We start from the raw sequence: 14,652 nt of genomic DNA on the forward strand, positions 1-14,652 counted from the left end.
CATCCCCGGCTCGCACTCAAGTTCCCAAGTACAATGCCGTGGAACCATTTTACTCACCACAACCCTTGCAGCACCCTCGCATTAATCCTGTGGGGCCTCCGCCCCCTTTGAAAGCTAACGCGTTTGCTAAGTGGAAGCTAGATATGGAGTCTCATATTCACAGTGCATCTACACAACTATGGTGGATTGTGGTCAATGGTTTGAACCCCAAGGATCCCATGAATCTCACTCCAAGAGAAGCAGTTGATGATCAACTCAATGCTACCGCCCACCACATGTTGTGCACCGCGGTGACCGATGACTATAGTGACTCCATTGCTCTCCTCAAGACCGCCAAGGAAATTTGGGATTGCCTTGAGGAGGCCCTCGAAGGTGATGAAGCAATTCGAAGATCTCGGTTGGCTTTGCTCAAGCAAGAAGTCAACCTATTTGTGAGAAATGAGGGTGAGTCCGCGGAAGAGGTATATCGAAGGTTGAAGTCTCTTGTGCTCAATTTGAGAACCTTTGGGTGTACTTGGGCGAATGATGATTTCATTAAGGACAAGTTCATTGATGCTATGGTTCTCACGGAACATACCATGGTGATGATGATACATCAACGCCCGGACTATCAAAAGTTGACCGCGGCACAAGTTGTATCCACCTTCTCAACTCATGTTCTTTTGGAGACCAAGTCCAAGAAGACCTTTGCCATAGCTCAAGCCACCAAGAACTCAAATCTTGCATTGAAGGCCAAGAAAGTAGTTGCCCAACCCTCAAGGGATGAAGAAGTTGTTGAAGAGACTTGTGAGGAAGATGTTGACACCTCATGCCCAGCAAATGACTTTGCGGAAGACTTGGCTCTCTTGGTCAAGAAATATTCCAGGACCATGGCAAACAAAGGGAAGAATCTGCAGGGAAGATCGTTTGGACGAAGAAAATGCTACAATTGTGATAGCCCAAGACATTTTGTGCACGATTGTCCTTATGAGATACGTGAAGACAAGTCCGAGAAGCTTGTGCTCAAGAAGAAGAAGTTCACCAAGTTTTCCAAGAGGAAAGATGACAAGGCTCTTGTTCATGAGGAGTACATGTCCGGAGATGAAGATGACGGTGATGATAATTATGTGGGCACGGCCGCCATTGCCATGCATGCCACTACCTCCTCCTCCACCACCGGCCTCTTCGATTCTCCCAACGAGGACAAGCCGTTCACTCATCATTGCCTCATGGCCAAAGAGGTAAAAACAAAGTCCAACTCTCAAAAACCCTTCTTCCACACTCCCAATGTTTCATGTGAGATAGTGGAGGATGAGTGTGATGATGGTGTGGATAATGATGAGGAATCCTTGATGGCTTTCATGAACACTCTTCATGGTGAAGCTCGTGCTCGTTTTAGTGATCTCCTTAAATCACTCGCCGAACGCGATGATTTTATTGAGAACGTTGAAAACCTCCTCATAGAGGAAAAAGAGAGAGTCAAACTCCTCGAGCACGAGCTATATGAAGAGAGTCTTCTCATAAAATTGACTTCGTTAAAACTGATGATGCGTTGCAACTTGCTCTTGAGAACAACGATGCCCTTGAAGTAAGGGTTGAAAAGCTTCTAGTTGATCACACGAGACTTGTTGAGGAACATGAGCTCCTTGTGACTAGTTTCAAGGTTGTCAAAGGTGACCTCATTGCCCTCACCGAGTCGTATGCTCAACTTAAAGCTACAACCATTAAGGCTCTTACTTCCGTCCCTCATATTGATTTAAATGATGAATCTTGTACGGCTAACTTTGCTCATGATTGCACCTCTCTCCAAGAGGAGAATAAGAAGTTAAAAGCCCAAATTGAGAAAGGGCTTGTGTCATGCATTCAAGGGGAGAAAAACCTCAATGACCTCTTGAGCAACCAAAAGGAGTGTGTTGCCAAGGAGGGAATTGGGTTTGACCCCTCTTCTAAGAAGAAGAAGACCAAGAAGAAGAGCAACAAGAAGAAGATCGGTCCTACTTCTCCTCCCCAACAAAAGATAGCATTTGTTCATGAAGGACACAAGGAGAAGGAGAAGGAAAAAGGGAATGTCGGGGATGGCAAGGTCACTAGGGACAAGGCCATTCCCAAAGAGTTTGCCGGCAAGAACAACCCATCTTATGTCCTCATGAGAGGAAATGATGGTCATACCTTTGCTAAATTTGTTGGCACTAACTATGATGATTATGCTTGGACTATTTGGGTTCCTAAGACCCTTATTGCTAACTCTCTAGGACCCATTACAAAATGGGGACCTAAAATCAAAGCTTGATTCTTGTAGGACTATACCTCCGGTGGAACACAATGGGTGATCGATAGTGGTTGCACCAATCATATGACCGGAGAGAGGGAGATGCTTGTGGAGTTCATTGATTCGGTCAAGGCCACTTCAAACATCTCTTTTGGTGACAATAGCAAGGGCAAGGTATTGGGTTTGGGCAAGGTGGTAATCTCTAGTGATGCATCACTTAAGAATGTCATGCTTGTTCAATCTCTTCACTACAATTTACTTTCTATGATTCAATTGGCTCGTGCCGGTTATGATTCTCATTTCGGTGAATTTCATGTGACCGTCTTTAAGAGAAGCAATCTCAAAGTGGTCTTTGTTGGGCATGTTGAAGACAACCTTTACGTGGTTGATTTCTCAAATGAGAAAACTTATCTTGCAACATGTCTAATGGCCAAGGCCGACGTGGGGTGGCTTTGGCATCGCCGGCTAGCGCACGTTGGCATGAGAAATTTACAAGCTCTCTTAAAGGGGGAGCACATCCTTGGACTAACCAATGTGTCTTTTGCCAAAGATCGTCCTTGTAGTGCGTGCATTGCCGGAAAACTTCATGAAAAAGCTCATAAGGTGTCAACTATCATTACCACTTTGAGGCCTCTCGAGCTCATTCACTTGGATCTCTTTGGGCCTCCATCTTATGATAGTTTGGGAGGGAGGAGGTATTGCCTTGTCATTGTCGATGACTATACAAGATATACATGGGTGTTCTTCCTCAAGACTAAAGATGAAACTCAAGACACCTTCATCAACTTTGCCAAAGAAGCTCAACGTCAACATAATTGTGAGATCAAGGCAATTCGAAGTGACAACGGCACCGAGTTCAAAAATTACACTATGAACGAGTTCTTGAGCGATGAGGGGATCAAGCATCAATATGCCGCGCCATACACTCCCGAACAAAATGGTGTTGCGGAAAGGAAGAACCGGACTCTCATTGAGATGGCAAGGACCATGCTTGACGAGTACAAGTCTCCATACAAGTTGTGGGCCGAAGCCATCAACACCGCGTGCCATGCTACAAACCGGCTTTATCTTCGTAAGCTCAAGAACAAGACTCCCTACGAACTCCTAATTGGGAGAAAGCCTAACATCAAATACTTTCGAGTATTCGGTTGTAAGTGTTTCATTCTAAATAAGAAATCCCGTTTAGCTAAGTTTGCGCCTAAAACTTTGAGGGCATATTTGTTGGATATGCATCAAACTCGCATGCTTACCGTGTTCTCAACAAATCCACCGGATGTATTGAGGAAACGGTAAATGTGGAGTTTGATGAAGATAATGGTTCCGGTGCGGAGCAAATTGTTCCTAGTGTTGTAGGTGATGAGGCTCCTTCACAAGCTATAAGGACTATGGGGATAGGCCACATTCGTCCACAAGAAACACCCCAAGTCCAAGTAGAAGAAGAAGGAGTAAGAGCCCCTCTTGTGGATTCTCCACAAGGGAAGTCATCACCGCCACCACAAGGTCAAGATGCTATGGAAAATCATGAACCTATCCAAGAACAAGATCAAGTCCCTCATGTTCCCGAGCAAGATCAAGGGCAAGCCCAACCAAATGGCGAAGAACAAATCCGTGAGGCCCAAGGTCAAGCTCTTGATCAAGATCAAGATCAAGATCAATCCCAACCTCAAGTGTCTTCCACATCATCACATCCAAGTGATCAAGAACTAGAGGTTGTGAAGAGAAGGGTGTCTCCAAGGCTAAAGCATTCTCAAGGCCAAGCTTCTTCCACAAGTTCAAAACCAAGTGAAGAAGAGCTTACCCTCAAAGTGCAAAAAGCGGCCGCCAAGTTAAAGCATCTTCAACATCTCACCGACAACATTTATGGAAGCATTAACAAAGGGGTAACTACTCGTAGACGTTTGGCAAACTTTTGTGAACATCACTCATTTGTCTCTTGTGTTGAGCCCCTTAAGGTTGAAGATGCACTCGACGACCCGGATTGGGTAAATGCCATGCATGAAGAACTCAACAACTTCACCCGCAACAAAGTATGGACTCTTGTGAAGAGACCCAAAGAACATCATAATGTCATTGGAACAAAGTGGATCTTTAAGAACAAACAAGATGAGAATGGACAAGTCACTAGAAACAAGGCAAGGTTAGTGGCACAAGGGTTCACCCAAGTTGAAGGTTTGGACTTCGGTGAAACCTTTGCCCCGTTGCCCGTCTTGAGTCCATTCGTATCTTGCTTGCATATGCTTCACATCATGATTTCAAATTGTATCAAATGGATGTGAAGAGTGCATTTCTTAATGGTCCTCTTAAGGAGTTGGTGTATGTCAAACAACCTCCCGGTTTCGAAGACCCCGATCACCCCTCTCACGTTTATGAACTCCATAAGGCGCTCTATGGACTTAAACAAGCACCTCGTGCTTGGTATGATCACCTTACGGCGTTCTTAAGCGAGAAGGGGTTCCAGATCGGGTTAATAGATTCCACTCTCTTCACGAAGAGGGTAAAAGGAGAATTGTTTGTGTGCCAAATATATGTTGATGATATTATTTTTGGTTCCACTAACCATGCTATTAACGTTGAGTTTGAGAATCTTATGACCAAGGAATTTGCCATGAGCATGATGGGAGAGTTGAAGTTTTTCCTAGGATTTCAAGTGAAGCAATTGAGAGGAGGAACCTTCATCAACCAAGCACTTTATATTCAAGACATGCTCAAGAGGTTCAAAATGCAAGATCTCAAGCCCATGAAGACGCCCATGCCCACAAATGGCCAACTTAATCTTGATCCCAATGGTAAAGATGTGGATCAAAAGGTATATCGCTCTATGATCGGTTCTTTGCTTTACCTTTGTGCATCTAGGCCGGATATTATGTTGAGTGTGTGTATGTGTGCAAGATTTCAATCCGCTCCCAAGGAGAGCCATTTTTCGGCAGTGAAAAGAATCCTTCGATATTTGGTTCATACCCCAAACTTGGGCCTTTGGTACCCCAAAGGAGCAACTTTCAAGCTATTAGGATATTCGGATTCGGATTGGGCCGGAGACAAGGTAGACCGCAAGTCCACTTCCGGGTCTTGTCAATTCCTAGGGAGGTCATTGGTAAGTTGGTCTTCAAAGAAGCAGAATTGTGTGTCCCTTTCAACCGCCGAGGCCGAGTACATTGCTGCAGGAAGTTGTTGTGCACAATTATTATGGATGAGGCAAACTTTGATGGATTATGGTGTCAAATGTGACAAAGTGCCTCTATTTTGTGACAATGAAAGTGCAATCAAGATCGCCGACAATCCAGTGCAACATAGCCGAACCAAACATATCGAGATTCGTCATCACTTCATTCGAGATCATGTGGCCAAGGGAGACATTGATTTATTCCATGTCAACACCGAGAAGCAACTTGCCGACATTTTTACCAAGCCACTTGATGAAGCAAGATTCCGCGAGTTAAGGCATGAGTTGAATATCGTGGATATAAGTAACTTGGATTGAGGTTCTTGCATACACACACATACTCTACTAGTATCTTGTTTTACATGTAGGCACCTAAGTAGGGGGAGCTAGCTCAACTAATGAGCTATCTTATCCTACTAGTGCATAAATTGATCAAAATCTTTCACATTAGCCATTTGAAGATGGCATTTGTGCTTCAAAGATGAGTATTGGTCTTGGACCCAAGGTTCATATCTTCGCGGTGCCATACCAAACAAACTCAAACATGGTGGCTTCGGTCACCGCCCTTCGTTGGAGGTTGGATCGTTTTTGTCTTTTGTTTGTGTGGTTCTTCTTGTCCTTGTGTTCGTGTTTCCGTGAGTGTGTGTTTTCTCGAGTCTCTTCCAGTGCAAGTGCTACACATACTCCTTTCTAGTAGTGTTGGATTTCTTCTGCGACGTGTTCAGAAGTGAGGCGGGAATGCTCTTTGGGGTCTTGGTAAGAATTTGCATTCAGCCATAACCCAACAAGCTTCTTCCTGTCAAAATCCTCTGGATACCCCGTGCCCACGGCCCTTGTACCGTGCACACGGGCCCCCGTGCGCACGGGGCCTTTAGCCCGTGCACACGGGGTCTGCGGTTTCTGGCCCTGAAGAGGTGGGACGTGGGGGGGTTTGGGTTCTTTCCCACCCAATCGCCCCTCCACACCCCAGATCGCCTCCAGGCCGCCGCCGTCGCCTCCTTGTCGCCGGTGCTCCTCCGTGCGCCGTGGGACTTCGCTGCTCCGTGGAGATCTTCCGGGATGGGGTCCTCCTATGGTATCTCCCTCCCCTTGTTCTTCTTTTTCCTCTTTTGGATCCGTTTTAGTCTAGGGTTTCCTCCTCTACTAGTCTAGGCCAGTCATTCCCTTGTGATAGACTAGGGGCGGATGGGCATTACTGTGGCAGTTCTCCCTGCCGCACTCACTCCCGGATCTCGATCTGGAAGTGGTTGCCGCTGGGCGAACCCCGTGTCCACGGGCCTTGTACCGTGCGCACGGGGCCCCCGTGTCCACGGGCCTTGTACCGTGCGCACGGGACCCCGTGTCCACGGTGGTCAGATCCTCGTGTGCAAGGGGTACCCAGTGGTGCCAGTCCTCCTTCTTCTCTGTCTTCCATTCCTCGCCAGCTTCTCGAGCACTTGTACTTATTTGTGTCTCTCGTGTTTGTTGTGCTTTGTTGCTGTTGTGTTTCGGACTCTGCTGACAAGAGGTCCGAGCTCCGTCGCAAGCGCACCAAGGCAGGTTCCAGGGAATTCTCTTTGGCTCCTCGTCAGCCGTCCGAAGGAAGTGGTCAGGGCTCTGAGATGGGCCGTGTTCGCCATACCGCCTCCAAGCAGCCAGTGATTGAAGCCTCCGAGGATTCAGAAGAGGAGTATGATTCGCAGGAAGATGCTCACTATGAGAACCCCGCAGATGCAGAGATAGAAGATGAGGATGATTCTGCTGATGATGTTGATGAGGAGGAAGGAGAGGAACATGTGCTCCCAGGAGGTCGGAATGTCAAGAATCTACCTCTCTCTAAGTGGACCAAGCCAGAGCTTTGGGCTTGCAGGCAGGATTTCCCCTATGTGCCAAACACTGATGCAGGGGTTGACCCAAGATTCAAGAATGATTTTCAACACCGGGTGTTCTCTGAGCTGATCATGACCAAGAAAAACAAGTTTGCCCCCCACAAGCAAATCAATGTGGATGCTCTTCGGGACAATGATCATACCTATCCCGGTGTGTATAGTGCTCTTGGGAGGCTTGGCTTGATCCCGTTCGTCGCCTTCCACCATCCGTTCGGTGAAGATCTTGTGATGCAGTTCTTTGCCACCGTATACTTCCACAGTGATGAGGCTCGCACTATGACTTGGATGTCTGGCACATATGAGTGTGAGGCCTCCATGGCCAAGTTCTCTGACATCATTCCGTATCGGTTCTTTGCTGAGGAGCATCCTGAGTATGGCCGTGTTCGTGAGACAGGTAGAGACAAGGATGAGATTGCTTTTGCTTACAAGCCAGACAAGGCCTTCACCACCGGTTCTATCAAACATTTGAAGCCAACCTATGATACTATGCGTCACATTCTTAGGTACACGCTTAATCCTAAGACCGGGGACTCTCACAATCTGAGGAGCTCCATGTTGGATATCTTTGTCTACCTTCATAACAAGAAGAAAGTGGATGTTCTGGACTTCATGTTCTTTGAGATCAGGCAGTGTGTTCAGGAGAACAAGTCATGCATCTATGCTCCGTTCATCCAAGCTTTGATTGAGTCCGTTTGTCCCGCCAGCTACATTGCCAAGTACCGCGCCTCCTTTCCGAAGCGTGATTCCAACTGGCTTCCGGCTGCTCCTCCACCATATGTGCCTCCCAAGAAGGGGCGCAACCCCAGGCCTGAGGATCGTGCTACCTACACTGAGGGATGTTCATCCTATGTGCGGATTCCGCGTAGCAAAGGGAAGCAAGTTGCTACTGATGCCAGTTTCACCAGAGAGGAGAAGAAGTCTCTTCTGAAGACCGTGAGCAACATGTTCAAAATGTGTCAGTCCATTCAGCGCCGTCAGGTCAAGGAGATCAACAAGGGCAAGCTGGTGAGGCGTCAGGAGAAGGCTGAGCGTGCTGCAGCTGGTGAGGAGGTTGGTCCAGGGTCCGAGGACATCGACAGTGTGGCCACAACTCGTTCTTTTCCCTTGGGGGGATGGCACTTTGATGATGATGATGATGCTTCGAGCGCACCTCCTCTTGTCTAGAGTCTCGTTAGCATCGCCTTTTCCTTTTTTGTTGTCTTGATGACAAAGGGGGAGAAGTGTTCTATTAGGGGCGTTTGCAGTTGGTTTCATTTGGGTGAGATCTCAAGGCCTCGTTTCTCGTTTGTTTTGGTTGTGTTATTTGGCTTGAGATAGTCTTATTTACTTGCTTTCGCGGTGTGGTCGTGAGCTACCTAGTCTATGTGAGAGACTATCTACTTTATGGAATTTATCTATGCTTATGTTGATATATCTTGTGGAGTATGATCAAGCTTCTATATGTTAGTCTCACGTTTTCTGCTCACCACACTTGCATGTGATCTAGGCACCGTGTTGGGTTTTATTATGTTGATCACATGCCTTGACAATATGGATCTAGGGGGAGCCTCATATGTGTGTGCTTGATGCATAATCAAGCATTTTTTCCTTGCACATATATAGGGGGAGCTCCTTTGATCAACTATTGTCGCATGGCTGTTTACTTAAGTTGTATCCTATATGCCATGTCCTAACCATGTTGTCATCAATGCACCAAAAAGGGGGAGATTGAAACTGCAAGTATCACTTAGATTATATTTTGGTGTGATGAGAATGTGGTTAGTGGAACTAATGTTGGTTGCCAAAGTTTATCTCAGGACATTGGTTCCAAGGTGTCCATTGATGGAGGTGTGCGACCCCCCAGTCCAAAAAGATCAAAGGCGTGGTTACCGGCGACTCGAAGGTTTTTCGTTTTGGTTCGATTTGAGTCGTAGGTAAAACCGCACTATCAAGAGGGGTCTTCGTGGAATTAGTGTCGTGTGGGAATGCCTCCAAGACAGATACACCAGCCCTCCTACACCTCCTCAGATATTCCACTTGTTGTGTGCTTTGCCGTGGTGTCCTGTGATGTTTTCATCAGAAATCTTCTGGACACCCCGTGTGCACGGGGTCTCTGACCCCCGTGCGCACGGGGTAGTCAGAATATTTCTAGACACCCCATGCGCACGGGGCTGACTTGGCCCGTGCGCACGGGGTACCTCGAAACTCACTGGACACCCCGTGCGCACGGGGTAGTCAGAATATTTCTAGACACCCCGTGCGCACGGGGCTGACTTGGCCCGTGCGCACGGGGTACCTCGAAACTCACTGGACACCCCGTGCGCACGGGGCTGACTTGGCCCGTGCGCACGGGGTACCTCGCATCTCACTGGACACCCCGTGCGCACGGGGCTGACTTGGCCCGTGCGCACGGGGTCCAACAGGCAGAAATCCCCTCCCGGCCAAGAACACTATAAAAGCCCCCTTCTTCCTCCTCCATCCCCTAACCCTAATGTCTTGTTGAGCTCCTCCATTGCTACACCCCATTTTGCTCACTACTCTCAATCCCTCCACCCAATCTTGTTGAAACTTTGGGGATTGGGAGAGCAAGACCCGATCTACACTTTGACCAAACCAAATCGCATTCCCCGCAACATTCATCCACCATGACTTGTTACTCTTGGAGCTTGGGCTCCTAGGCGGTTAGAGGTTCCTCCGGAAGCTTCCTTGCTTGTGGTGTGCTCCGGAGAAGTTTGTAAAGGTGTGGTGGTCGCCTTCAAGACCAACCCCGAGTGATTCGAGGCTCATCCGTTGGGGGTGACTCGAAGGAGATTACGGTGAGCCTTCGGTGGCGTTCCGCAAGCTTTGGCTCCGGCACCGCTCCAAACGGAGAGTAGCTCTTCCCCAAGGAAGAGTGAACTTCGGGATAAAATCGGCATCCTCGTCTCACTTGTGGTTAATCCTTTCCCGCACTTTACTTAGCCTTGTATGCTTGTTGGCTTGCTAATTAGTTTGTTGCCTAGCATACTTAGCTTAGAACTTGCTTGTCATATAGGTTGTGTTCACCTAGTTGCATATCTAGTGAACCCTTTTTATCCGCTAAGCCTTAAAATTGACAAGAAAGAGTAAAATTTGTAGTCTCCTATTCACCCCCCCCTCTAGTCGACCGTATAGATCCTTTCACCTGCGGAGATCACTTCACCATCACCATCACCACGCCGTCGTGCTGCCGGAACTCATCTACTACCTTGTCGTCTTGCTGGATCAAGAAGGCAGAGGACGTCACCGAGCTAAACGTGTGCAGAACGCGGAGGTGCCGTACGTTCGGTACTTGATCGGTCGGAGCGCGAAGAAAGTTTGACTACATCAACCGCGTCGTGAAATGCTTCCGTTTACGGTCTACAAGGGTATGTAGACACACTCTCCCCCTCGTTTCTATGCATCTCCATGGATAGATCATTGCGTGTGTGTAGATTTTTTTTTTTGTTTTCCATGCAAAGATTCCCAACAGTGGCATCATGAGCCAGTTCTATACGTAGATGATATGCACGAGTAGAACACAAAGAGTTGTGGGCGGTGATAGTCATACTCCTTACCACCAACGTCTTATTTTTATTCGGCGGTATTGTGGGATGAAGCGGCCCGGACCAACCTTACATGTCCACACACATGAGACCGGTTCCACCGACAGACATGCAACTAGTTTTGCATAAAGGTGGCTGGCGGGTGTCTGTTTCTCCTACTTTAGTTGAATCAAATTTGACTACGGCCAGTCCTTGAAGAAGGTTAAAACAGCAAACTTGACGAGTCACCGTTGTGGTTTTTGCCGTAGGTAAGAACGGTTCTTGCTAGAAACCTGTAGCAGCCACGTAAAAACTTGCAACAACAAAGTAGAGGACGTCTAACTTGTTTCTGCAGGGTATGTTGTGATGTGATATGGTCAAGACATGATGTGATATACGTTATTCTATGAGATGATCATGTTTTGTAAAGCTAATGACAACCGGCAGGAGCCTTATGGTTGTCTCTTTATTGTATGAAATGCAAACGCCATGTAATTGCTTTACTTTATCACTATGCATTAGTGATAGTTGTAGAAGCAATAGTTGGCAAGACGACCACGACGCAACGATGGAGATCAAGGTGTCGAGCTAGTGACGATGGAGATCATGACGATGCTCTGGAGATGGAGATCAAAAGCACAAGATGATGATGGCCATATCATGTCACATATTTTGATTGCATGTGATGTTTATCTTTTATGCATCTTCTTTTGCTTAGTATGGCGGTAGCATTATAAGGTGACCCCTTCACTAAATTTCAAGGTAAAAGTGTTCTCCCTGAGTATGCACCGTTGCTACAGTTCGTCTTGTTGAGACACCACGTGATGATCGGGTGTGATAGACTCTACATTCACATACAACGGGTGCAAGACAGTTTTGCACATGCAGAATACTTGGATTAAACTTGACGAGCCTAGCATGTACAGACATGGCCTCGGAACACTGGAGACTGAAAGGTCAAACGTGAATCATATAGTAGATATGATCAACATAGAGATGTTCACCATTGATGACTACCCCATCTCACGTGATGATCGGACATGGGTTAGTTGATTTGGATCACGTGTCAATTAGATGACTTGAGGGATGTCTATTTAAGTGGGAGTTCATTAGTAATTTGATTAATTAAACTTAATTTATCATGAACTTAGTCTTGATAGTTTTGCAAATCTATGTTGTAGATCAATAGCTCGCGTTTTAGCTCCCTTATTTTTTGATATGCTCCTAGAGAAAACTAAGTTGAAAGATGATAGTAGCAATGATGCGGACTGGGTCCGTGATCTGAGGATTATCCTCATTGCTGCACAGAAGAATTATGTCCTTGATGCACCGCTAGGTGACAAACCTATTGCAGGAGCAGATGTAGATGTTATGGATGTTTGGCAAACTCGATTTGATGACTACTTAATAGTTTAGCGCGGCATGCTTTATGGCTTAGAACTGGGGCTTCAAAAACGTTTTGAATGACATGGAGCATATGAGATGTTCCAAGAACTAAAAATTGGTATTTCAGACTCATGCCCGTGTTGAGAGGTATGAGACCTCTGACAAGTACTTTGCCTACAAGATGGAGGAGAATAGCTCAACCAGCGAGCATGTGCTCAGAATGTTTGGGTACTACAATTGCTTGAATCAAGTGGGAGTTAATCTTCCAGATAAGATAGTGATTGACAAAGTTCTCTAGTCACTATCATCAAGCTACTAGAACTTATGAACTATAATATGCTCTTTAGTATTTTACCGAGAGTGCTGCAACCTGGTGGAAAATGCATCAAGCCATACAAGGATGCAACGGAGCAAAAACTTAGGAATTCAAGAAGACTCTGTTGAGATCTCGTCTTATTCGGAAGAACTATGATAACCCGAAGAAGAAACCTTGTGCTTGCAAGATTTGCGGAGAAATAGGACACACCCAGGAGGAACACAAGGATGGATGCCCTCATTGTGAGGAGAATCACCCAGCCGAAGAGTGCCCGACTAGGCAAGTTACTTGTTTCCTGTGTGAAGGAACTACACACTACCCTGGTCAGTGTCATATTTACCCCAAGGTACAAGAAATTACCAAGCAGCAGAAGAAAGCAATGAAAGAAGCCCTCAGGGAAAGTTTGAAAGAACCTGTGATGAAGGAAGATGTTGACGACCCTACTGGAGAAGGCCTAAACAGATTTTACTCCAATGCCTGCTATTCATGTGGGAAAGAAGGACATTTTTCACTGTATTGCATGAAGCAAAGCCAAGAGTATCTGGGAGACATCCCGACAGCAGAAGTGAAGTTTGACCCTCAGGAAATAGAAGCTCTGATCATTACAGAGAAATCAAGGAAGAGAAAACGAAGGCAACCCCAGAACAACCCAACTTCTGCAAAGAAGGACCTGAGTCATATCACTTGTTACAGGTGCAAGGATTTAGGTCATTACGCTAGTCAATGTCCAAAAAAAGAAGCCAAGAATCCAAGGAACCTACATAATCACAAAGAAGCCCCGAGACATGTCGGAAGTCATTTGTTTTCGCTGCAAGGAAGCAGGACATTTTGCTAGGGAATGTTCAAATCAGAAGAAAGCTGGAGCTGAGTAGTTGAGATTTTGATATGGATAATAAGAGTGGTAGAAAGCAATCTTATTTTCATAAGTTCGATGAGTTGAGTTATGTAATGGGTGCTCAGAGATTGTAATGAATTCATGAAATCAATAAAGTTAATGTGTTATGATTTCATATGTTGTATTATGTGAGTTTTTACTCTATGAACAAAGATTTTGGACCAGTTTCGAGGATATGAGAAATATGGTCTATGGATGGATTTGTGAATTTCATTTAAGGGTGGTAGTACCCTGTGAAGAACACTTGACCCATGGAAAGGATAATGATATTTCAGGGAGTGAAGTTTGGACAAAATAGGTATGAGTTTTGTTTCGATATGTTGGTTACCCCAAGAATATGAAGGAATGAAGCAATATTGGAATTTAAGGAGGTGTAATGTTGGAATATGGAACCATATAACCCAATAGGATGAGTTAAAGCTATGCAAGTATTGAAGTGGGCCCACAACCCACAGGCCCAGGAATTAATAAAGATCAAGTACTCCCTACAAGAAGAAATTTTGGAAGAAGATGTGATTTGATGAGCAGATGTTCCTTAGGAGGCTACGAAACCCCGAGAGTTGTGAAGTAACGATAGATGTTTCATTCAGCTTGCAGAATCAATGGAATTATCCAAACTAAGTTCGTCGACAAGAGAAATTCTGCAACGCTTGTGAGAATGCCCGAGTGTTAGAAATGCGAGATTCGCTAAACCTTATACAGAGTAATGATTTGGGTGCAGAATGGATTGATCACCATACCAACTTACTCGTATCATTCGCTCTTGCTATTTGGAATGGTAAATCTGAGTGACTTACCCATAGTAGAGAGACGACGATATCAGACCTTGTTTAAAACCATAGAATGCTAGAACAATGGATCCCTATAACAGGCAACCGTTGCCAATCATAGGATATACGGTGAGATTCAACCCAAACCCTTTTCTGCAGGAGAAACCATTAATTGTTGACCACCACGAGATTTCGCTAATTAATTAGAATTGGCGACAGACCTGTCAGATATGAAGACCCAGTCTCGGAAGAACCTCACCAGGATGAAATGACACGAGTTTGAGGAAAAGGTTATGCCCTACTGGAAGAGCCCCAGTGTAGGAGTTACTCCGAAGATGTGAGAAGACCGATATTGTTCACACTAAGGATGGAGTACATAAGATCTGTTGGAACCATAGCCCTGTTTTTAAGTGTGGTAGCACACTAGACCATTCTGATTGATGGATTTGCTAGAAGACCCCCAAACCCTAACCTTTCTTGCTAGCCTC

This window comes from Triticum aestivum, chromosome 1D (assembly GCF_018294505.1).
Source record: "Triticum aestivum cultivar Chinese Spring chromosome 1D, IWGSC CS RefSeq v2.1, whole genome shotgun sequence".
NCBI classification, from domain to species: Eukaryota; Viridiplantae; Streptophyta; class Magnoliopsida; order Poales; family Poaceae; genus Triticum; species Triticum aestivum.